The following is a 25,118-nucleotide window of genomic DNA, read 5'->3' as shown; positions in this document are numbered from 1 at the left end:
AAATGGAAATATTTGAGAGATATGGAAGAAGTAAATCTTGTAGGACTTGGCAATAGATAAGTTAAGCAGTGGGTGGTAAGGGTCAAGGCCATGTTAAAGATGGTACATAGGGGAGCCTGGGTGACTCAATCAATTGAGCATCCAACTCTTGGTTTCAGCTCAGGTCATGATCTCACAGTTTGTAAGTTCCCCACAGCACACTCTGCACTGACAGTGCAGAACCTGCTTAGGATTCTCTCTCTCCCTCTCTCTCTCTGCCCCTTCCCTGTTCATTCTCCTTCTCTCTCTCTCTCTCTCTCTCTCTCTCTCTCTCTCTCTCAAAATAAACTTTATATATATATTTTAAAAAGATGGCACAAAGGTTTCTAACATGCTGAACTGGATAAATAGTGGTTCAGTTCACCACAACAAAAAAACACAGCTCAGACCAGGTTTGTTTGGGGGAAAAGGGATGTGGTTTTGAACATGTTGAGTTTGAAGTGACTTTAAGAGAACCAAACAGGGGCACTTCGGTGGCTCAGTTGGTTGAGTGTCCAACTTCAGCTCAGGTCATGATCTCACAGCTTGAGTGTTCAAGCCCCACATCGGGCTCTGTGCTGACAGCTTGGAGCCTGGAGCCTGCTTCAGATTCTGTGTCTCCCTCTCTCTCTGCCCCTAACCCACTCGCATTCTGTCTCTGTCTCTCTCAAAAATAAATAAACATTTTAAAAAATTTAAAAAAAAAAAAGAGAGAGAACCAAACAGAAAGGTCAGTGGGTAGTTGGAGATAGAAATTCAGAGTTTCCTCTGTGTTGCAGAAGAATTTCAAAGCTTTGGTTTTTAGGTGGTTATTAAATCCTTGTGTATGAATGAATAGAGGCCAGCAAGAAGAGTGTCTAGGACGTAGCACTGAGAGACCTGAACATTCAATGACCAGATAAAAAAGGCACCAAGATCCTACAGCATCAAAAAAGACAAGAAAATAGTATTAAAAGAGGATGTACTCAACAAGGTTGATGCTCCTAAGAATTCAGGGAGTGGACTTCTGGAAGATCAATACCAATTCACCTACACTATTAGTCCATAAACTTCGGTGGAACAGGTTATACCCTTGAGGTCAGGGGTAACTACCATGCCTCCCCACCAGGTTTAAGTAAACTATAGCCATGGTAACTGGTTTAGAGGTGGGCATGTAACCACAGAGTGTTAATGAGATCCATTTGTTGATACTTCTAGGAAAGAGAGTATCACTCTTTTCCACGATCTTGAAACTTGAGGAGATACAGAGCCTGAAGCTGTTACTGCCATTTTGCTACCGGTATAGGACTAGAGGCAGAAAAGAAAGATTGTGAGAAACCAAATATTTATGACATGTTTTTGGCTCCAATTCCAGCTGTGCCTGAAGCTTGATCTAGCCTACACTCTCAACTTAGATGAGCCAATAAATTCTTTTATTTTTGAATAAGCCAAGGAAGTACAAAATGTCACTTACAATAGAAAGAATGCTAAATTCTATGGGAGGATAAATGAAATGTAACCTATGTTTAAGGCCTTTAAAGAAAATGCCTTATATATCAAGATGATCAAAGGTTGACAAAAATTCTTATCATAATCATAAGAGATTATGAAAGCAGATAAAAATATCTTGAGAGCAGGAAAATAGATTAAAATACCAGAAGAGTTTCTATGTTATGAACTCCAATTTGTGAAACAGTCAGAAATAAATAGGAATATATTAAATTAGAATTAAAAATTATAGTCCCAGACTGCCTCAAAGTAATTTCTTTATTGTGACCAGAAATCTGGTTCCAAGGTTTTCTTGTTCTCTTTTGTCTTGAGCTTGTATCTTTCATGAGCCCTGAAATGGCAATTTTACAGATGCATGAATTATAATATTCATGATTTCCATGGCATTGTAATTGTACTCAGTAATTATAATTTTCATTGACACAAAAGTTACAGACTCCTGGGACTTGCTCAGTAGAACTTAAGACCGTTGCTAGGCACCTCACAAAAGTGATTTTCCTCTTTGTGGGAATTGAAGATTTTGACCTTGAATAACTTTTACCTTTGGAAGCGAAAATTTACTGACCTTGTCTTCTATGGACCCGCTTATTTTTTTTATTTTAACTCCAGTATAGTTAGCATAGAGTGTTATATTAATTGCAGGTGTACAATATAGTGATTCAACAATTCCATGCATCACCCAGCGCTCATCACCACAAGTGCACTCCTTAATCCTTATCACCTATTTCTCTCCTCTCCTCTCCTCTAGCAAACATCAGTTTGTTCTCCATAGTTGAGGCTATTTCTTGGTTTGTCTCTCCCTTTTTTTTTTCCTTTGTTTGTTTTATTTCTTACATTCCACATATGAGTGAAATCATACGGTATTTGTCTTTCTTTCTCTGATTTATTTCACTTAGCCTCATACTCTCTAGTTCCATCCATGTCATTGCAAATGGCAAGATTTCATTTGTTTTTATGAATGAATATTTCATTGTGTGTGTGTGTGTGTGTGCGTGTGTGTGTATACACAAATATATATATACCACATCTTCTTTATTCAATCAACTATCTATAGACATTTGGGTTGCATCTATAATTTGGCTGTTACAAATAGTGCTGCTATAAACATAGGGGTGCATGTATCCCTTTGAATTAGTGTTTTTGTATTTTTAGGGTAAATACCCAGTAGTGTGATTACTGGCTCATAAGGTAGTTGGATTTTTAACTTTTTGAGGACCCTCCGTACTGTTTTCCACAGTGGCTGCACCAGTTTGCATTCCCACCAAAAGTACAAGAGGGTTCCTTTTCTTCTACATCCTTGACAAAACCAGTTGTTCCTTGTGTTTTTTATTTTAGCCATTCTGACAGGTGTGAGGTGATACCTCATTGTAGTTTTGATTTGCATTTCCCTGATGATGAGTGATATTGACCATTTTTTCATGTCTGTTAGCCGTCCATATACCTTCTTTGCAGAAATGTCTGTTCATGCTTTCTGACCATTTTCTAATTAGATTGTTTGTTTTTTGGGTGTTGAGTTATATAAGTTCTTTATATATTTTAGACACTAACCTTTTATCTTCTGTGGACCCATTTATTAAAAATTCACCAAAGTGTGGGGCTGCCATGACTCCAGAGAATGGATCCAGTAGGAGAAAATCTACAGACATCTACTGAGTACTCATCATATACAAGACAATGTGCTAGGCAGACTCAAAGGCTTAAGGCATGGTTCTTGTTCTCACAGAGCTTGGAAACTTGCGGCAGAGGTAGGACATATTCATGAAAAGTCAAATATCAATATAAAGGAATATATAATAAGTGATCAAAAGAACTGTGCAAACAATAAGAACTTAGATGCTGGAAGAGCAAGAAATCAGTGTGGGATGGAATGCCTTGAGGGTAGGTTCAAGTGAATGGGCAGAAAAGAAGTAAAGAGCTCCTTAGGCACAAAGCTCTGCATAAACAAACAACCAGAGGGGGAAAGATGTTGACAGGTAACTGTATTATTACAGAACAGTCTGCTGAAGCAATGATTCTTACAGAGGTCAGTTGGGGAGAGGGGAACTTGAAAAGACTGGAAGTCATTAAATGACAACCTACAAAATTTAGGCTACATCTTGTAGGAAATGAGACTGCTGAAGATTAAGTCAATGGAAATGGACCATCTCTCCTCCTCAGTATCAAAGCCCTCATCGCTGGTAACATGACAGCCTGAACTTGGTTCGTGTGTGAAATGAACTTTGTGTTGATCAACACAGTGTAAAATGTCAAGTGAGAAATTGCAGAGGTAGGGACTGGGTCATGGGAAATTGGGGCATTGTATTGACAAAACTAGATTTGCACCTTACGGTAGCTGCCATATGGAAATGAGATTTAACAAGGACGAGACTAAAAGAAGCCCAGATACAAGGCCATTGCAAAGCCCTAGGCAAGAGTTCATGAGGGCCTGTCCTAAAGTGGTGATCATAGGATTAGGGAGGAGATAGGTTCAAGGGCTCTTTAGAAGCCACATTGTTAGGACTTGATGATTATCACTGACTGTCAGGAGTGATGCGAAGGGAGGATTCTAGAATGACTCCCAGATTTCTGACCTGAGGGGATGAGGTTGTAAGTGGAACCATTAACCAGGATACAGGAAGGGGTAGCTTTGGGAAAGGAAAACATTGGGTTCAGTGTTGCATATTGTGTAATCCAGGACTTGCTGGCTGCAAGTCCTGAAAAGCCATGTCAAACTACCTTGGGCAACTTCATGGTTCATAAAGCCAGATGATGGAAAGGTATAGGTAGCAAAGACTTCACAACTAAATCTAAAATTATCAGGACTTGCTCTCTGTCATGCCCTCTGTCTCTCTTCTTTTCATTGCTCTCCCTCTCTGCTTGGCTTCTGCCTATAGTGAGGGCTCATTCTCTCAAGGCCTTCCAAGTGGCAAGGGACATGTCTGCCAGCAGTCTGGAATCTAAAAAGAAAGAGACCTATAGCTTCCACTGCTGCATTGAAAAGCCCCAGGAAAGAGACACAAAGGAATAAAACAATGAATTAAATGGTCTAAGTCTCTGGTCTTGAGGAATTATAGTCATAAAAACATAGAAACTTGAGGCCATTGCCAGTACCTCCAGAGGGCCGAATCCTGGCACATATTAAGAGTTCAATATAAGCTTGTTAAATCAAAAGATGATTAAGGGCACTTTTCATGAGTAAGATCTTTTAATAAATAGTTTGGTTGCATACATTTTGTCTATTGCATAGATTAGAGCAAGGCAGTCCTCTTTCCCCACACCCAACTCATGTGCCAAAACGTTACACATAGGTGGAATTTTTGGATAGAAGGGCCAGTTTCTGTCTGCAGTCATACTCTACTCCCAATGCCTGCAACAGCTCCTTCCAGCTACAGGAGTCAGAATACATGTTATACCTCTCATCCAAAATTCCTTCCTCCCCACCATGACCACCACTGCTATCATCACCTTGAGATCTTGCCAACTCACGCTCCATAATATTATCTACCACATCTCCAGTTAGGAGAGAAGGCTCAAAGCCCTAGCAGAGCACTTCTAAAGACCATAAAACAAACTTTATCTCAGTAAAGGCTGGTTTCTCTTCATAATTGAGTTCCTGGATGGACACACTCAACAGTTACAAACAAAAACTAAAATCAGCTTCCAGATCTACGCAGTGTATCTTTAGTATTGGAGCACATGACACTCTTCACCTTTTGTCTGAATCTCAATATATTTATTTAGTTTTATTCTATTTTTATTTAGTTTTATTTGTGTAGGCTGTCAGTAACACTTATTGAGGGCTACTTTATTATGCATGATACCATACTAAACACCAAAGGATACATATAAAAGCAGCTAGGATTCCCCAGAGCACAATCAAAAGAGTGACAAGAACAGTAATTATTTGCTGAATCTAGATCAGACCCCTCCATCTCAGTCTCTGAATTCCAGTGTCCCTGAACCTCTTCTTTCTGATCCTAGGAGATCCCACACAGATTCATAAATGGCCATGATCATTTTTCTCCTACTTTATGGCAGCTTCCAGTTCATTCATCACTTTAAAAGGTTACCTGCTTTCCCTACTGTTACTATCACACTTCTTGTCATCACCAGGTGGGTGTGGCCTTGGCTATAGCTACACGTTTATTTTATTCTGGCTGAACAGTGGAATCACACACACACACACACACACACACACACACACACACACACACGTGATGTACTGTATTACCAGGCTACAAAATAACTCTACTCCCAGATTCCATCTCATGGAGTACTCTAAAGATTTAGTTCTTTGTTCCACTTGCTTTTTATTATAACCCTCCTGTCAATGACTGGCACTTATCTGTAGAAACTACCTTCAAAGTATACCACGATTAAAATCTCTAGGAGCTGGGCCTTCACCCCTACCATCCCTAAGCCTCCTGCCTTCCTGCCTTAGCCATGGTCTTGTACCAAGTTCATACACACCCTCCCCCCATTTAGGTATGTTATTTTCCTTTTGGGTGCTCACTCTAAGGGGGCTCCTGGTTTCTCTAACAGCTCAGAAGTCTTGGGCCTGGAGTGGTGTAGAGTGGGCCATGCCCCCCAAAGTGGCCCACACCAGTCTGGATTCACAGCAAACAATTTAGGCCTCTGCCCCTGGGGTTCCCTCTACACAAAGAAAATTTATGGTCAACTGTTTGGAGCTCAGAGCCATTTTCCTAAGGAAACAACAGAAAAGGAGTATGTTGAGAGAGAGAGAGAGAGAACTCACAAAAGTCCATTTGACTCACTTACCTCATCTGGAGTTCTAAATGCACTCCAGAACCTACCTAACAGTACAGCACAGTTCTACTGTCTCTATGGGAAAATGAGCTCCGAGTTCCGGCCGTGAACATACCTGTGTCTCTGCTATCAGCAGGGACAGGCCAGCATTCACCTACCGCAGCCTGCCAACCCAATGGTAGGGAAACGCCAGAAGCCTAGAATGTTTTATTTTTAAGAAAGGGGTTGGGGTGAGGGGGACGCTGGGAGGAGGAACCAGACTGTAGAGGGAGGAGAGCTGGGGTGGAGGGTGGGAGAGCCCAGCAGCCTCTGGGTTTTAGGGTCTTCCAGAGACACAGGCTGCTTTCCTGAGCTTCTCCCCACAAGACACGCCTGGTCTGCACTACAGCATTGCTGCTATAGAGAGCTAGAGAGGGGGGAGTTCCAGTGCAAGAGCGGGTAGGAACTAAGGAAAATGTGTCTGTGGTCTGTGGGTTTCTAGGTGAGGTCAAATAAGGAGTTAAAAAAAAACAACAAACTTTTAAAAACTAAAGCTAGATTGATATTGTGATCAGTACTATGTTTGTTAAGGAGGTCAGATCAAATTTAATACCTATACCGTAGCTTTCTGAATTATACAACCCACAGAAATACTTAACGTTTATAAGTCCCCTTGGATGTGACCCTTTTGCAGACACGAGAGAACGTTTCACCTCTATGTCCAATCTCTCTCTCTTACTTACACTTTAATTAATACTTTGGCTTCTGTGGAGTAATCTGCTTGCAAATAAAAAAATTTAGTGTGGAGAAAACAAGCATGAGCCTCTATTTTATTTCCTTGGATCTGTTTGAAAGGCCAAGAAAAAAAATGTTTCCCTAGGTTGTGGAGTAGGGAAAGGAGTGCAAAAGGTTTCCATACAGTAGTCCCCCCTTATCTGCAGGGAATAGGTTCCAAGACCCCCGGTGAATGCCTGAAGCCACAAATGGTACTGAACCCTATGTATGTTTTTTCTATACATACATATGTAGGGTGACGTCTTATTGATAAAGTAGGCACAGTACGAGGTTAACAATAACTAGTAATAAAAAAGAACCATTATAAATTAATGTAATAAAAGTTATGAGAACCTCTCTCCAAATATCTAATTGCCCTGTACTCACCCTACTTGTGATGATGTGAGATGAGAAAATGCCTCTGTGATGAGAAGTCAGGTGAAGGATGCAGGATTGTGACGTAGAGGTAGGTAACCACTGACCTTCTGACCCGTCGTCAGCAGGACCATCTGCCTCCAGTTGGCTGTTGATGGGGCAGAAACCAAGGAAAGAAAAACCGCAGACAAAGGGGGACTGCTGTATTTTTAATTGCTCCTGTTAGAAGGCTCAGAAAAGTAAAATTTAAATGACAATAGTAATACGTAAGCGAGTTTTTTTTATTGCAAGTATGGATGGATTTATTTATTTTTTTGTAGGTTTTTAAATTTTAATTCCAGTATAGTTAACATACAGTGTTATATTAGTTTCAGGTGCACAATATAGTGATTCAATACTTCCATTCATTACTCACTGCTCACCATGCTATGTGAGCTCTTTAGTCCCCATCACCTATTTCACCCATCACCCCACCCACTCAATGGACTTAACTAAGTGTTGTTTTCTCTTATTTAAGTCCACTTTTGTAGTCTACATTTTTTTTAAGTTTATTTATTTATTTTGAGAGAGAGCACGTGCAGAGGGAGGAGCAGAGGGGGGTGGTGGAGAGAGAGGAGAGAGAGAATCTCAAGCAGGCTCCACGCTGTCAGGGCAGCGCCCAATGCAGAGACTGATCCCAGGAACCAGGATCTCATGATCATCACCTGAGCTGAAATCAAGAGTCGGATGCTTAACTGACTGAACCACCCGGCACCCCTCTTGTTCTACATTTTAGATATTATGATGTCAAACTGCTTTCGCATGACCACATACCAGAAGTGAAAAAAGAAAAAGATGGCTTAGAAAATTTACCAGATTCAGGAAAGGTTGGAACCGATGAGCTATTTTACATGCCAGAATCCTAGTAGCTTTGGTAGTGGATTAACAGATTAATAGTTCCATAACTTCTTAGATTCAATCAATTCAACAATATCTTCTGAGACATTCTGTACTAAACAATGTAGTGTGTGATGTGGAGATAGACACACAAAAGCACACTGTGGGCCAAAAAGGCCCCATCACCTGTGGAGTTTCTATGTCTTTATTCAATTTACATGTATGACAAAGTAGAGATCTCTGTTTTACATGGAACCAACTCCCAAACCAAGTTGCCTCTTGCTTTCTGAAAGGAGAGAAGGGGCGGGAACCCAGGTGAGCTCTGGGAGATGGCTATTATTTGAATAGACTGAAAGGTCACTTTGGAGAGCCCGGATAGGTCAAGCTCAGCCCTCACAAGAGACTGTGAAGAAACTGGCCTGCTTGAAGAAGGGAGGGGTGGGGGTGGGGGGGGGGGAGGTTGGGAACAATTGGGAAGCAATGAAAGAGAGGAGATAGTGTTTGGAAAGATGGTCCTACTTGTGGTGGGAGGTGGGTGGGAGGAAGGTCACTAATTGTGAGGTCACTGCCATCTCTAAGAGGGAGATGGGAGGGTCAGCACCGGTGTGGTAGCATGAAAATGAAGACAGGGGGACCTACAAAAGGCTTGTCAACAGAAATACTGATGTAATAGGCAGCTCATTAGACTAAGAAGGGGGCAATGCATTTACTTTTAAAGCTCTAACTTTGGGTCTTCTTTTTTCTCTTGAGCCATTTTCTCTCCACGTTTCTTTTTTTATGTCTGTTTAAATTATTATAAAAGTGCACATGTTTTACTTTGGAAAATGTGAAAAATACAGAAAAAATATAAAGAAGGCATTGAAAAGCACCTCTCCTCTCACTGCCCAGAGATGGTTTGAGATAACCGTTTTTGGTGTATTTTTCCCAGCCTTGATTGGTGACTTTAGGAGCGATTATTAAATGAGGTGAGCTAGATTGAGTACAAAGGTAAAACAGCTTGAGTTTCTCCGTCCTTGGCCCTTGGCCATGATGCAGGCAGAGCCACAGCTGTCCCGTCACTTTCAGACATCAAAACCCTTGCATGTGCAGAAGTGAAAAAGTCCCATGGGATCTACATCAAGGCAATGCTGCTTTCTCCCACCAGCCCAGGCCTTTCCAGACCTTGGGGACTGGGAGCTGAGAAGGAGGCAATGGCCTGGTCGTTCCTGCTCCTTGTCCCACCGTGGGGATCCCCCAGGAATTTCCCCATGCACTTACCCCAAATGTAAAACCAAGGCCTGGGTCCCACTGCTACCCCCCACCCCTTTGTCTGCCCAGCCAATTTCTCACTTTCAGATACCTCCAGGGCAGCATCAGGCACAAGGGTCTGTGCCGAAAAGCACACTGTAACCCTATACATTCACCTCAGATCATTCCTTCTGAAAAAGAAAAAGGAAAGGAAAATTAAAGTACTAGGCTTCTTTAATTTTTCTTTTTCTTTCTAAAATTTATACTACATAATGCGAGACTGTATTTTAACCCCTTTCTTGAGAATGTGAGGATACTATTATCAATTATTTTCAGCTTTGGGCTTTGACAAAAAGTTCAATAGAAAAATTTCACTTCACATTCTAATACCTGTATAACACGCACACACACACATACACATATAATATAATATAATAATAATAATAATAATTGGAACCACATCACATCATTTTACACCCTACTTGCTTTTCATTAGTATCATATGGTGAGTATTTCCCATGTCAAGGAAGTATTTTCCAAAAATGTGATTTTTATTGGCTCATAATTTTTATTATATGACTGTCCATTTTTTATTAATTATTCAACCATCACCCGATCAGACATTTACAATTAGGCTAATATAATTATCACTGCAATAAACATCCTTGCATGTAACCTTGTTCACATCTTTGATTATATCCTTAGGATAATTCCTAGGAGGAAAATGTTTCAATCAAAGGTTATGGAAATTTTTAAGGCTCTTGATACATAAAGCAGAGAAAACCCTTCAGGAAAAGTGGAATAACTACCCCCCTTCTAAAATAATAATAATCATAAATCATAAATAAATTAAAAGGGTTCAGTCAGCTGAACATCCAACTTTGGCTCAGGTCATAATCTCACAGTTCATGAGTTCAAGCCCTGCATCAGACTCTTTGCTGTCAGCGAGGAGCTTGCTTCGGGTCCTCTGTCCCCCTCTCTCTCCGCCCCTCCCCCCTCAAAAAATAAATTTAAAAAAAAAAATTTAAAAAAAAAGATATGTTTGGGTGGCTCAATCCCAATCAAGAGTCCAACTCTTGATTTTGGCTCAGGTCATGATCTCACTGTTGTAAGACTGAGCCCCATGTTGAGTTCTGTGCCAGCACAGAGCCTGCTTGGGATTCTCTCTCTCCTTCTCTCTGCCCCTCCCTGGCTCACATCCAAGTGCTCTCTCTTTCTAGTAAATAAATAAATAAATAAATAAATAAATAAATACATTAAAAAATTAAAGTGGAGGGGTGCCTGGGTGGCTCAGTCAGTTGGGTGTCTGACTTCAGCTCAGGTCATGATCTCACAGCTTGTGAGTTCAAGCCCCGTGTCGGCCTCTGTGCTGATAGCTCAGAGCCTGGAGCCTGCTTCTGATTCTCTGTCTCCTTCTCTCTCTCTCTCTAACCTCCTCAGCTCATGCTCTGTCTCAAAAATAAATAAACATTAAAAAAAACTTAAAAATAAATAAATAATTAATTAATTAAAGTGGAATAACCCTCACACACCTTGTACCCAATCATTTTTACCATATTCTTCACCTTTGCAACCTGATTAGTGAAATAGCATATCGAATTGTTTTTATTTATATATATATATAAATCAAATTTATATATTTATATATATTTATATATATATTTATATATATTTTTATATATATTTATATATAATTTTTATATATTTATATATATATAAATTTATATATATATATATATAAATAATTAAGGCAGATTCTTACTTATTGACTCTTTGTATTTCTTCTTCTGCAAATGGTTCATGGCCTCTACTTATTTTTTTCTTGCAATGTTAGTATTTTCTTACTGATCTATAAACTCCATGTAACAAGAATAGTTACCCCTTTTTTTGGTCATGTTGTATTTGTTGCAAATGTTTCCCAATTTCTTTGATTTGATTTTGTTTATCATACTCTGCCTTGCAGAAACTTTTAACTTTTGTTCAATCAAATCTGTTGGTGTCTTTTTCATATAACATATAACCTATTCTATTTAAGAATATAAAGGGGGTTATTAGAAGGATAGTAGTTAGCTCACAGAAACATACAAAGAGATCCTACAGAAATCAGGGCAACTCTGATTTTAGGAAATGAAACTAATCTCAACATCATCCAACCTGTAAGTCTGTTCTTCTGCTTCCCTCATTTCCTCTGGTCTCCAATTGGCTTCTTATTTGTCTACCCTCAGCTTTCTCCAGACTGCTATCCTTTTAGCTTCTAAAAGAGAGGCCAAAATTAAAAAGAATGAAATCTTGCCATTTGCAACTACGTGGATGGAACTAGAGGGTATTATGCTAAGCGAAATTTGTCAGTCAGAGAAAGACAAATATCATATGACTTCACTCAGATGAGGACTTTAAGATACAAAACAGATAAACATAAAGGCAGGGAAGCAAAAATAATATAAAAACAGGGAGGAGGACAAAACATAAGAGACTCATAAATATGGAGAACAAACAGAGGGTTACTGGAGGGGTTGTGGAAGGGGGGATGGGCTAAATGGGTAAGGGGCATTAAGGAATCTACTCTTGAAATCATTGTTACACTCTATGCTAACTTGGATATAAATTTTTTTAAAAAATAAATTAAAAATAAATAAGTAAATAAAAATAAAAGAGATGCCAAGAGGACTTATCTTCGGGTAGAAAATCCTAGAGAAGGACTCTGGCTGACTTTGACTTAACCTTGTGAAAAGCTTACCTCCAGGCCAGTCTTTGTGCCAAGAAAATGAAGGACTCTGATTTGCCAGAAAAAGAATCTATCCAGAGAGAATAGGGCAGCTAACCTGAAACAGTGGGTTAGGACACTAAGCAAACAAAACAAAATAAAACAGAAACAAAAAAAATCAAGTGTCCATTAGACAATTTTCCTCAGTACTTTCTTTTACTAGTATGCTGCTTTTTTCATCCTGAAATCAAGAAATTTTTCTTCTGGATTTCATTTTTTATATGTGGCTCTATCTTCACCAAATGCTTCATTCCTCCTCCTGATATTCACTTCATCATTTCCACTGATGTGGCCATAGCCAGTATGGCTAGTTCAGGGCCCTGTGTCTTTCTATGTGGTCTAACAAGCTCATGTTCCTGGTTCCCCCCACCTCTAACACACACACACACACACACACACACACACACACACACACACACTCCCCTTCCTCAGTTCATCCTGCACACCCTCACAAAATTGGCATTCCCATAATATCACATCCATCCCTTTAATAATGTCATTTTCCTCTTCACAAGCCTCCCTGCCCCGCCCATTTACTAGAGAGGAAGTGACAGCTAATGTGACAATGAAAATGTTATTTTGTGCAGCCTTCACAACTCTGCTTGGTAGATAAAATCTCCATTGTATAGAAGGGAAACTGAGGCTCAGAAAAGTTAAATCACTAAGTAACATGTTGTTTGGATGTAACGGACCTGGGACTGAATCTATGTTGCCTGAATCCTTATACAGAAAACCAAGCTCCTCACAGTGGATGGGCCTCAAAATAGAGTCTAAACACCTTAACTTTTTTCAAATTCCCAGGCTTTGCTTCCTTTTGTTGCCAAACCTCTATCCCTCACTTTAATCAAGCCTGTGTGTTTGTCTCCCAATGCCACCACCTCTACCCCCAAGCCTGACAGCTTCTCTTGTACTTGGAGTAAAGAAATACTTTCTCACCAGTGCTCTGCCTACTCCCCTGCCCCCCACTTTTCACCCTATTGAGAGTTCACCTTCCTTGAATCTCTGATTAATTTTACTTATTCCATTAAATCTCTCCTGATTATCTAAATAAATTGTAAAAACTTTAAAAAACAAGGCAGTGGGGGCGGGGAGCACCTGGGTGGCTCAGTAGGTTAAGCCTCCAACTCTTGGTTTTGGCTCACAGTTCATCAATTCAAGCCCTGCCAGTGCGGAGCCCTGATTAGAATTCTCTCTCTCTCTCTCTCTCTCTCTGTCTCTCTCTCTCTCTCGCTCGCTCGCTCTCTCTCTCTCTCTGCCCCTCCCCCACTCACATGCTCTGTCTCTCTGTCTCTCTCTCAAAATAAATAAATAAATAAATAAATAAATAAATAAATAAATAAATAAGTAACTTTTTTAAAAAGGTCTTTCCTGATTATCTCACAAAAATAGTTTTTTCAAAATGCCTAAAATATGCTTCTCTGATATCCATTTAATTACTATTGTCTTTTATGCCCATGTAATGTTTTAACTTTTGACCATCTTGCAAGCTAGATTGTGAGCCTCTTGAGATCAAGTCTATGCCTTATACATCTTTGTATTTCCACATGCTTAGTCCAAGGCCTTGTAAGAAGAAATTAGCCAATACATGTTGGTCCATGTCTGTTTCCTTCAACCCGCTGTATTGGGAGACATAAGAATTCTTCAAGATTTTCCCCTGCTTGGCAAAATATTAGTTCCATGTTAAGCCTTTCAAATCTTTGGCCTTTCCTATTAGGATGAGTGATTTTCATGAGTGAAGATAATATCAACTGTAAAATCCTGAGATTGTAGATAAATATATTGGGAAAATTTCACTAGCATATATGCAGTTTACCTCCTCGTAAACATGCAAAGGGAACTTGCTCCTACATTCCAGAATATGGGAGGTGTTACTGATACATCTTAATAATAGTTCATAGCATCTAAAGAGATAGGAAACTACTTCTAAAGGACATTACATTAAAATTTTTATCCCTTACTACTCACTTTCTAGTAGATTTTACAGTATTATTTTTTTATAAGAAATTACCAGTTATGGGGAGACACAGTGTTTTTGAAGAATGTGGAGAAATTGGCTAAAGATTGTTTTATTTGGGAGGTTCAGAGCATCTGTTTCAATTGGCATTGCTTTGAAAATTGCAAGAAACTTTGGCGATGACAAATGTTTACAATTTGCATCCACATTGTTACTAACACAATAGCCTGTTAAATCCCTTGCCATGAATAAGAGCAGACTGCAGGCCATCCACATGACTTACCAAGGGGGAAACAGACATTATTCACAAATTTTAATTGCTCCTATGGCACCAACAGTCTGAAAACGAAACATAAAAACGTAGCCTTGGGGAAGTTTTGCTGTGCAATGACTTTAGTGCAAACCTGACCACAGGGACCAGTGCCTCTATCACAATTATGCAGGGACCAGAATAAAATAAGTTTATCGTTTCAACCCAAGTCCTAGGGGACAATTGGCATATTTTAAAACTCATCCTATCCACTGCAAACTCAAAAACTCCTACACTTGACCCAAAATAAAGAAATCAGAGATTACATTGATATGGAAGGTGTATTTCATGCTCATCCCTAAGGGGAGTTCCTCCTGATCAAGGTCCAAACATTCTACTAAATACAGGAAGAAAAAAATGCTTCCATATCCTCCTTATCTAGAGAAATTAACCCTCTAGTATTGCAAAATGAATATCAAATTTGCGTCCAAAAGTTGAGTTATTGTAAAAGATAATTTTAAGAACAATTTTTAAGAAAAAATTAATCATCAAAAAACTTTAAGAAGAATGAAAGTATTAGGAGGCTTTTTGTTTTTGTTTCTGTTTCTTCCCAACAAAGAGTCATTCATATTCCCTCAAGGACCACCGTCCTGTGGGAGAGGGCTTAGCAGACACTGACAATTAAGTGCTAAGTGTGAGAGAAACCAGCCAATAGGCTGCCTGGAAAATTAGGCTGATCTACCTCCCTACAAACAAGACTTAGAGGGTTGCAAAGCTGACGAGGGGAATGACCAGCAGGGATGATGAGAAACACCAAGTCAGAGAAGAGCCACAGAAGACGCTACCAATGATCCTGAAATCCAAAAATATGTGTCCCAAACCTGATCTGGCTGCAGCTCTCGCCGCTGATGGAATCACCATTGTTCTGATTGCCACGATCGTCAAAACCACAGAGCCAGCTGGCCCTGTCCTCAAAAATGTGTCCTAAATCCTACTGTGTCTTATGACCCTGCTCTTATCTGTGGCTCCTATAAGCAAAATTCTCAGCACCTTGGAAAACATCACTTCTCTGCTTAAAACCCAGCAATGGTTTCTCATTCTACACAAAGTGAAGCTAAAGTTCTTTAAATGGCCTACAGAGCTTTGGCTAATCTGCTCCAAACTTAGCCCTTCACTCTAGATGTGTTGCTCTTCCTGGTTTGTTCTTCCCCCGGATTTGCACCTGGATGACGTCTTCATCTACAAGTCTTTGATTAGACATCTCCTTCTCAATTAGTCCTACTCCGACTTTCCAATACAAAGCTGCATCATGCCCTAGGACCTTGCAGTCTATACCATCCTTCCTCTATTCCACTCTTGTTTCTTTTTTATAGTACCTTTTTTATAGTACCTTTTATAGATCACCTTCTAACATACTATGTAGTTTATATATTACATTTGTTGTTTATGTTTTTATGCTCCCCCCCCCCCCCCCCATTAAATGTGTAAGTTCTTCAGGAACAGAGATCTTTCTTTTGTTCACTAATGTATTCCAAATACTTCCAAGCACCTGGGACATGTAGAAGTTAAATAATTATTTTTTGAATAAATGAATGAATGACTCCATATTTTATCTGTGAAGAAACTGAGGCACAGACAGGGTAAACAATTTGTCGAGCTGAAAAGTAGCAAACTCCCCTTTGTTTGGTACACATTTCCCACTGTCTTCAAAAGACATATTCCATGGGTTAGAACTTGGTAGAGATGCTGAGTTCTGAATGGATGAACCTCCAAAGTTATGAAAGCCAACATTACACAATAATTAAATTTTAAAAACAGGCAGACAATTAGAAATAGAGTGGAGTAAGAGTCCTGTACGCTGCTACCCAAAATAAGGGAAAAAATGAAAGAATGTAATTGTTTACACGTTCATCCATCAAACTTCTTTACATAGCTTGAGTATTTAAACTTATAATTATAAACTTATAATCATAAATTTCCAATACAAATCATGTTGTTTACTTGCAACATGGTTGTGTAATCAGATTTCCTTTCCAGCCTTATGAAGACGTTTTCTTTAGCATCTCTATCAATTAATATTTACTTACTTATTCCAGATTCATTTCAATAGTTTTCCTTTCCCTGTTTATAGCTTGCATTTTACTTCCCTCTTCAGTTTTTTTTTTGTTTAATTTTTCATCAAATGTGTTGTTTTATATATTTTGCACAGCATCTGCCATAGCTTATCTTTGTGTTAATTCTTAGTTAGCTTAACTCTTTAGTTAGCCAATAAAACTTTTTCTCCCTTTTCAATTTTTTGGTGCCTATGTGTCATTTTTCCTGACTGTACTTTTTGTAATAACTACTCCTTTGCAATGAGAATTTTAAACCAGTTCCATATAAATTTGGGGATCAATTCTGCTGGTTTCTCTTTTGAAAAAAAAAAACAACAGAAATTTGTTATTGAGATGGTCTTCCCTTTTGGGTTTTCAACTAACTTCCTGTTTATATTTGACAATTCCATCTAAATATTCTTCCTTTCTGGAGTACCTGGGTAGCAAAGTCAGTTAAGCATCGGATTCTTGGTTTCGGCTCAGGTCATGATTTCATAGTTCATGGGTTCAAGCCCTGAGTCAGGCTCCACGCTGACAGCATGGGGCCTGCCTGGGATTCTCTCTCACCCTCTCTCTGTCCCTCCCCTGCTCGTGCAAGCACATGCACACATGCTTTATCTCTCTCAAAATAAATAAACTTTAAAAAATAACAATAAATAAATATTCCTCCTTCCCATGCTGCATATCTTTTGTTTCTTTCTCTTGCTTTATTGCTCTGGTTAAAACTCCCAGTTCTATGTTAAATAAGAATGCTAAGAGTAGACATCTTTGCCATGTTTTCAATCTTGGAGGAAAAGCATTCAGTCTTTCACCATTAAGTATAATGTTAGCTATAGGGTTTTTTGGTAGATTTTCTTTTTTTTTAATTAAAAAAATTTTAATGTTTATTTGCTTTTTAAAAATTTTTTTAAATGTTTATTTATTTTTGAGAGAGAGAGAGAGAGAGAGACAGAGCGTGAGTGGGGAAGGAGCAGAGAGAGAGGGAGACACAGAATCCAAAGCAGGCTCCAGGCTCTGAGCTGTCAGCACAGAGCCTGATGTGGGACTTGAACTCACAGATTGCAAGATCATGACGTGAGCCGAAGTCTGATGCTTAACCAACTGAGCCACCCAGGCTCCCCTAGATTTTATCAAGTTGAGGATGTGTCCCATCATTCCTAGTTTTCTGAGAGCTTTTATCACAAATGTGTATTGAATTTTGTGATATGCTTTTTCTGCACCAATTGAGAGGATAATGAGATTTTTAGACTGTTGATATGGTAGATTACATTCATTGGCTTTTTAACTTAGATATAATTTACAACATAATGCACACATTTAAAGTGTACAATTCCATGGCTTTTAAAATATTCACAGGATTTTAAACCATCACCATAAATTCCAAAACATTTCATCACCCCAAGAAGAAACTCCATACCTTTCAGCAGTCATTCCTTTTCTCCCTACTCCCTAGTCCCTGGCAGCTACTAATCTGCTTTCTGATTTTATGTATTTTCCTATTCCGGATATTCATATAAATGGAATAATACAGTATGTGGCTTTTTGTGACTGACTTCTTTCACTTAGCAAAATGTTTTCAGGGTTCCTCTGTGTCATTCTTTTTTTATGGCTGAATAATATTCTATGGGATGGATACAGCATATTTTGTTTATCCATTTATCAGCTGATAATATCTTGGTGGTTTCCATTTTTTGGCCATTACGAATAATGCTGTAATGAACATTCCTGGCAAGTTTTTGTGTGAACATATGTTTTCCATTGATGGATTTTAAATATTGAACCAGCTTTAAATAGCTGAAATAAATTCCATTTGGTGGTGATGTATGTATGCTTCTTTTTATATGTTGCTAGGTTTGATTTTATAAAATTTTGTTGAGATTTTTGTGTTTGTATTTATGAGAGATTTTGGTCTATAGTTTTATTTTGTTTTCTTTGTATTGTCTTTGTCTGGTTTTAGTATCTGTGCTGCCATAATAAAATGACTGTGAAGTATTCCTTCCTCTTCTATTTTTTGGAAGAGACTGCATAAAATTAGTCTTAATTCCTCTTTAAATATTTAGTAGAATTCTCCAGTGAAACCATCTGGTCCTGGAGATTTCATTTTCAGGAGTTTTTCAATTATGAGTTCAATTTTCTTACCAAGAAACAGCCTCTTAACTAGAGAGAACAAACTGATAGTTAACAGAGGGGAGGTGGGTGGAGGAGGGGGGAAACAGGTAATGGAGATTAAGGAGTGACTTGTGATGAGTACCAGTGTTGTGTGGAAGTATTGAATCACTAAATTGTATACCTGAAGCTAATGTAACACTATGTATTAAATAACTGGAATTTAAATAAGAACTTAAAAAGGTAAAAACAAAAAACAGGTTCACTTTTCCTAACCATTACAGGATATTTAAATTGTCTATTTCATATTGGTTGGTACTTTGTGATTTTTGAGGAATGAGTTCATTTGTTTTAAGTTGTCATGAACATTAACAATATTGTATTCTTATCCTCTTCCTGGCTGCAGGATCTGTAGTGATGTCCACTGGTCCACTGTTCCAGTGCTGATATTGGTGATCTGTATCTTCTCTGTCAGTCTTGCTAAAGCTGTATCAATTTTATTTGGGTTTATTTTGCTCTTCTTTTTTTTTTTTTTTTTTAGATAGGCACTTAGATTTCTGATTTGAGACCTCTTCTCTTTTCTACCAAAGATTTGAGAACTTTTCTCTTTTCTAACAAAAGCATTTCATGCCATAAATTACTCTGCTTCAGCTGTGTCCCACAAATTTTAATGTTGCGTTTTAGTTTTCATTCCATTTGATGTATTTTTTAACTTTTCCCTTGAGACTTCCTCATTGATCTACAGATTGTTTAGAAGAGTGTTATATAATTTCCATGTATTTCAAAATTTATTTATTCTATGCTATTGATTTCTAGTCTGATTCTATTATGGTCAGAGAGTGTACTCTATATTTCAATTCTTCTAGATTTGTTGAAATTTTTTTCCACAGCCCAGGATATGTATGTGAAAGTTTGCATGGGCAGTTGGCAAAACATGTATTCTGCTGTTGTTGGGTAGAGTACTCTATAAATATCAATTAGATCCTCTTGACTAACTGTATTATTTAGTTCTTTTACATTTTTTCTCATTTTTTTGGCTAACAGTTTTATCAATTGCTGAGAAAGGAGCATTGAAGGCCCCAACTATAATTGTGAATTTGTTTATTTCTCCTTTCAGCTTTATCAGGTTTTTTGTTTTTCATATATTTTGAAGCTCTGTTGTTTGGTGCATGTACTTTGAGGAATGCTGTGTCATCTCAGTGGGTTGATCCTCGTATAAATAAATATTATCAGGTTCTGTGCTACAAGTGGGATCATCCCAGGCAGTTTGTGACCAAAGCATACCAATTCTCAAACTCAATATTGCCAATGTGCAAAACAAGTTTAAAAATGTTTTTAGTAGACTTTTTTTTAAGTTTATTTATTTTGAGATAGAGAGCATGAGCAGAGGAGGGGCGGAGAGAGAAAGAATCCCAAGCAGGCTCCGCACTGTCAGCGTGGAGCCCCACACAGGGCTCAAACTCACAAACCATGAGATCATGACCCAAGCGGAAAACAAGAGTCAGACACTTAACTGACTAAGCCACCCAGGCATCCCAAAAGAATTTATTTTTTAAATCATTTTTAGGTTAGCACAAAACTGAGCAGAAAGTACACCCTGATTCTACACACACATAGCTTCTCCCTCTACTCCCCTGCATCAAAGTGGTACATTTGTTACAACCAATGAACCTGCACTGACATATCATTATCTCCCAAAGCCATTAGCTCACATTAGAGTTCACTCTTGGTACTGTATATTTTATGGGTCTTGATAAATGTATAATGACATATATCCACTATTATAGTTACAAACAGAATAGTTTCACTGCCCTAAAAACCCACCTCTGTGCTCCTTCTATTTATTTCTTCCTTTTCCTTAATGCCTGGTACAACTGATCATTTCACTGTCTCCTTACAAACTGGAGGTTTTCAACCCAGCCATTTACACTAGTTAAAATAGGTTAACTGCTTTAACAAATGTACACAAAAATATATAATACTTCAAACTCAACAAAAATATTTTTCCTCTCACATAAGTCTAAAACACGTATCTCTGGTAGGAGGGCACCTCTCCTCCATGTGGCGATTCAGACTCCTCTCATCTTGTGGCTCTGACATCTTTAACATGTGGCTCCATGGGCATCACACTCATCTACATCACAGATGGGAAAGGAATGCGGAAGATAATGTGTGAGGGATTTCTAAGGGCTTGGAATGGAAATGGTGTAAAACTCCTCCCAACTGCAGTAGAGCCCAGGAAATGTCGGCTAGCTATGTGCTCAGGAAGAAGAGAAAATGGTCTTGGTGAGCGTCTCACCAGTCTGTGTCACAGGTCTAAGGAACCTAAAGGGGGCCATGGATAGACTTTAGGGGTTTGTTTAAGCATTCAGAAGACATATACAAAATGTTGCCTTCAATTGCATTTTGCAAGGGAAAATTGCATTTTCCTAGGCAGAGGGACCAATTAGCCCTTCCTCAATTAGGAAAGTATGCTGGGAGAAGTCAAATTTAAACTGAGGCTTAACAATAGGTGGGGAGGTAGGAGGGCAAGGTAGAAGGTAAGAGGAATCTAGGCAGAAAAACATCACAAGCAGAGGCACAAAGATGGGAGATTGTGTGTTTGAAAAATGGTCAAAAGCTCAGACTGGCTGAAGTATAGAGTTTATTTGGAAGAATATCCATTTAGTTATGCAAATTCATATGGCTCATCTATGTGCCAGGACCTAGAGTAGACACTGGCTCGGTAAGGGTGAAAACAGAGCAAGAGGGACAATTAAACAATGAGATATGAATAGCTGCTACGGATATGTAGGGTGCCATGAGGGCCTGCTACAAGGACACTAATCTTACCCCTAGAAGATTAGAGGAAGTGATACATAGGTTGAACCCTGAAGGACAAGCACGTGTTAGCTAAGAGTGGGCAGAGGAGAGCCATATTTCAGGCCTGAAGGCATAATAAAGTACGTATCATATACATAGAAACGGCTGCTAGAAGTCCTCTTTGGCAGAGGGGAAGAATGAAAGAGGAAGAATGGCATGAAATCAGGCTAAAGAGGTGGGCAGGACCCACATATAAAAGACGCTGTAAGTTATGTTAACAAATTAAGATGTTATTCTAAGGACAGCAAAGATTTTAAGCAGGGCAGTGGAAGAAGTAAACCTGAATTAAAATCATTTCAGCTGCAGCATGGCAAATGAATTGGAGGGCAGCAAAGACTGGATAGAAGAATATTGTTTGGGGACTATTGTGATAGTTCATGATGTAAATGATGGTGGCCTCGACTATGGGAATGGTGGTAAAAATCCAGAAAGATAGATGGATTTGAGGTAAAACCCACAGGACTTGATCTTTACAGGGCATGCAGGTTAAGGGGAGGTCAAGAATGTCTACCAGGCTTTTGGTCAGAGGAACTGAGTAGATAGTGGTGATTTTGAGTATGAAGCTAAAAAGTGGCTTTTCACTGAGATTTCAGGTTAGGAAGTGGAGCTTAAATTGGGGTCGAACTTGAATTGCCAAGTGGAGACATCGATAGAACTCAATGGAGAGGTCAGGAATCTGGAAATTGTCAACAAGGTAACAGAAATCTTGGGAATGGATAAGATTTTAGGTGGAGAGTATGGAGTAAGCAGAATGCAGCCTGAGACAGATCCTGAATGACTTACCCAAGGGAGTGATACGGACACGGAGCCTGCAGAAGACAACGAGGCAGGACTATGGAAGCAGGAAGGGAAGCAGAAGGCAGACCAAGAGACAAAGAGCTTTTAAGGAGCAGTCAGTGGTGTCAAATCCTGCCGTGGAAAGGTTAAGCTGAGGAAGGATAAACAGTGCTCATTGAGTTCAGGGACAGGGTGAGGATAATTTCAAGGAAACCGCAAGAGCCCATGGGTGCACAGCAGTGTGCGGTGGAGAAGAACAGACAGGGATGCCTCGGTGGCTCAGTCAGTGAAGCATCTGACTTCAGCTCACGTCATGATCTCATGGTTGGTGAGTTCGAGCCCCATGTCGTGCTGTGTGCTGACAGTTTGGAGCCTGGAGCCTGCTTCAGATTCGTGTCTCCCTCTCTCCCTTCCCCTCCCCTGCTCATGCTCTGTCTCTCTCTCAAAAATAAACTTTTTTTTTTAATTAAAAAAAACCCAGACAACTGTTGGAGCAGTGGATTTGGAGAAAAAAGAGTGGTGACAGGAAGGGGGATGCCATCAAGGAACACTTCTTGTTTGTTAATGTAGGAAAGATTTAAATGTGTTTAGGTAACAATTTTGAGCACTTGGAAGAATGACTGACCAGAGCGTGGAAGGCCTGGAATTTCAGGTAGGAGACTTGGCTCCTAGGCGATTAGTAGCCATTTCAAGCACGAGGACATGGTCATTGTCATGCTCTAAAAGACTTATTTTGGGGCGGGGTACTGCCACTCCCACGGGACGTCCTATCCTAAAGAAACTTATCCTGCCTTAAAATGAAGCAGATGTTTAGTTTTGGGTCCTAGATGAGGGTCTCAGTGGCATCTTTCAGTGTGCTTTTGTGGGCACTTTTGTGGCAGTCTTTAAGGAATTGCTGCAAAATTGCTGTCTGATAATCTGTGTTCTTGCCAGGGCCAACATCTTTGTTAAGCTTTGTTTAGTGTACAGTTGTTCCAACCTTAAAATCATTATAATTAGATACATTTAAAAGGCTAGTTCAGCAGTCAGCCTGTGAGTTGATAAAATGTAGCCAATTCTGTCGTTCACCTTTTGTCCTGAGATCCTTAAAGCAACTCTTCTGCCCCAGTGTATCAACCCACCTCATAAAGGCAGCAGAGGAATGAAAGAGAAACCCTACTCAGGGACAAATTAGTGTGTTGTGTGGCTGGGATAGAAAGGATTGGGTTGTTAAGTGAATTTAAATGAAAGAATCCCAAGCATATATTTAGAGCAGAAGCAAATCTTAAATTTGCTTCCTAAACAAAATTTAATACAAGACTAATTTAGACCCAAATGGGAAGGTCCGTGAGCTTCAATATCGCCTACCTTGTTCATAAATCACGATATTGATCAAGTATAAATTAATGCATGAATGCATACATTTGTGTATGGGAACTTAATGAAACCTCATTTATTACGTGAGAATGAAGCAGAAAGCAATTTTTATATTATGAACACCTAAGTTAAACCATTTAGCATTTTAAAAAATCTTAGCGGAGTGGACCTTCCCTGTATGAATCTATTCTTCACATCTCTCCCTCTCAGAAGAAAACTGTTTGGCAGAGGATCACTCCCGCTTTTGCTTTGGGTCCTTGGGAAGAGAACTTAGGACCCAGGCATGAGCATTACATGACAACTCATGGAAAGAGGTGGTGAAAGGAACTTCCGAGAATTTCATTTGTACTTCTACGTATTTTCTGCCAATGACCAACGTATTCTGGGAGTGGCCACTGCATATTTCGATTTTCACCCTTGATGAGATTTGCTTTGCTAGATGACCTACCCTTCAAATAATGATTGTTGTTTAAACTGAAATATCAGACAGCAAATATACAGTATTTGTATATTCTATTAAGTAAATGTTGAGTTATACGAGCTATTCACTGGTATATTATTAAGATGTTGTGAAATAATATGTCCTTGGGGCATATCTCACAAAGGGTGTAGGTGTAATAAATCAGTGAAAATTGTACCTAATTGGGAAGGTAGGGGAGAAAAAGATCACTTTTCAGTACAGTTAATAGCAAATTCCTTCTGTAAACCCAAAACCACACCCTAGATTAGTGTTCTCAACCCTGGCTGAGCTTCAGAAGAACCTGTGTGGCTTTTTAAAAACATGTCCACTCCAGATCTAGTAAATCCAAATACCCAGAGTTTGCCTCTCCCCGCTCTGCATTTATCTTTTTTTAAAGCCCTTCTTGACTTTGATGTACATCCAGGGGTGAAACACTGCTCCAGAGCTTAGATCTACAAATAAGTTGTTAGAGAAGCAACATACAGAATATGAAGTCTAGGGAAACCTTGGAGTAACAGGGAAGTTTTAGTCTTAGCTAAAATTCTCTAGGCCTTTGATTGGAGGGGTGGGGTAAATTAGAGTAAGGATTGTGCAGGTAACCGTAAGGGATCAAACAAGAGAAAGACAAGACATAGTTTATAGCTTTCTCTTGTACTGGCTTTGGAACATTCTAGACAACTTAGAAGAGTAGGTGCTCAATTAAAATTCATTCATAAGATCTGAGTTTGAAGCAAGATATCATAAATAAATCCAATGTAGAAAGGGTCCCAAGTTATAATTCAAAAATCAAGAGGTACAGAGGTCCTTGTACTTAGTACTTAAAATATGACTAATGTGAAGCGAACTGAACTGAGATATGCTAAGTGTATGCAAGAGTAAAATACACACCATTTTCAATGACTGAAAAAACTATAAAACAATTCACTAATAATTTTATATCGATTGTATGTTGAAATGACATTTTAAACATTGAATCAAGTCTACTATTTCTTCTCATTTTTTCTAATGGGGCC

The 25,118-nt window shown here is 39.0% G+C and overlaps 1 long non-coding RNA gene across 1 annotated transcript; it reads right to left on the bottom strand.

Moving 5' to 3' along the window:
- Nucleotides 1-355: 355 nt before the first annotated feature.
- On the bottom strand, nt 356-13,482 carry LOC113602272 (uncharacterized). The gene is made up of 5 exons (XR_008291456.1): nt 12,221-13,482; nt 11,638-11,737; nt 9,586-9,674; nt 7,393-7,528; nt 356-1,837 (listed from the first exon to the last, which is right to left on the bottom strand). It is a non-coding gene; the product is annotated as an uncharacterized LOC113602272 (long non-coding RNA).
- Between the last annotated feature and the right edge of the window lie 11,636 nt (nt 13,483-25,118).

Source organism: Acinonyx jubatus, chromosome D3 (genome assembly GCF_027475565.1).
Source record: "Acinonyx jubatus isolate Ajub_Pintada_27869175 chromosome D3, VMU_Ajub_asm_v1.0, whole genome shotgun sequence".
Lineage (NCBI taxonomy): Eukaryota > Metazoa > Chordata > Mammalia > Carnivora > Felidae > Acinonyx > Acinonyx jubatus.
Note: the sequence above shows the minus strand (reverse complement) of the source record. Positions and strands in the feature narration are given on the sequence as shown.